The sequence below is a fragment of the Camelus bactrianus genome, chromosome 5, assembly GCF_048773025.1.
Source record: "Camelus bactrianus isolate YW-2024 breed Bactrian camel chromosome 5, ASM4877302v1, whole genome shotgun sequence".
Taxonomy (NCBI): Eukaryota; Metazoa; Chordata; class Mammalia; order Artiodactyla; family Camelidae; genus Camelus; species Camelus bactrianus.
Window position 1 is genome coordinate 93,385,427 of NC_133543.1, and position 1,111 is coordinate 93,386,537.

The 1,111-nt window shown below is 52.7% G+C and overlaps 1 pseudogene; it reads left to right on the top strand.

Annotated features, from left to right (window-relative positions):
* LOC105064106 (elongation factor 1-delta-like) lies at positions 1-793 on the top strand (annotated as a pseudogene).
* The last annotated feature ends 318 nt before the right edge of the window (positions 794-1,111 follow it).

The following is a 1,111-nucleotide window of genomic DNA, read 5'->3' on the forward strand; positions in this document are numbered from 1 at the left end:
CCTGCCGTCCCCAAGCCGCCGAGTTCTCTTGGGTTGTCGCATCCTCGGCTGCATGAAAATGGCCACAAACTTCCAAGTGCACAAGAAGATCTGGCTGGAGAAGTTCAAATACAGTGATAAAGAAGGGAAATGCTCTAAGTCGATGAACAGGCCTGGGGCTGGCTTCTCATGGCAGGAGCACAGCGCCAGCGTGATCCTCCTCAACATCGCCAGGGCCAGAGGAAGCATCCAGGAGCCCCTGGCTGGAGGCTGTCTCTGGGGCCTCTAACGAGCCCAGTGGAGACCACAGTGAGCTGGTCATCCAGATTGCCAGCCTGGAAGTGACGAACCAGAGCCTTCAAAGGGTGGTGCAGGACCAGAGGCAGGCTGTGTCCAAGCTGGAGGCCCAGCAGGGTCGCCCACGGCCCTGCAGACCCAGCGCGTGACCCCCCAGGCGCCAAGTGGAGCCCCCTACCGGGAAGGCGGCCACCGCCACAGAGGACGATGAGGGCCTCGATGTTGACCTGTTCCGCAGTGACGGAGAGAAGAAGGCCAAGAAGCCCACCTGGTGGCCAATTCCTCCATCCTCCTGAACATCAAGCCTTGGGATGACGAGCTGGACAGGGTCCAGCTGGATGGGCTGATCTTAGGAGGCCGGGAGCGCCAGCTGGTGCCCATGGGCCATGACATCGGCAACCTGCAGATCGCGTATGTGGCGGAGGATGACAGGTTGGGGACCAACCTGCCGGAAGAGATCACCACGTCTGAGGAGCAGGTGCAGAGTGTCAACTTTCCTGCTCTCAATAAGAGCTGAACCCTGGGGAACATGTGAAGCCTTGCAGCCAATAAAGCCGGAGATGCCAAAAAAAAAAAAAAAAAAAAAAAGGATAGGTATAAAACTTGACTTATTCAGCAATAAATGAAGTATCAGAACTGCGAATCAAACTATAAGAAACAACTTTGCCATAAGCCTTGCTTTGTTCTCTAATATTAAGGAAAAAAAAAAGAATTAAACAATTGAATTTCTATCCAGTGGCTTTTTGGCTGAATCCTATTTCATAAGGTACATATTTCACCATCTTGCCAAGGGAATATTAAAAAGCAACAGGGAAAACACGGTTTGAGAGGTATG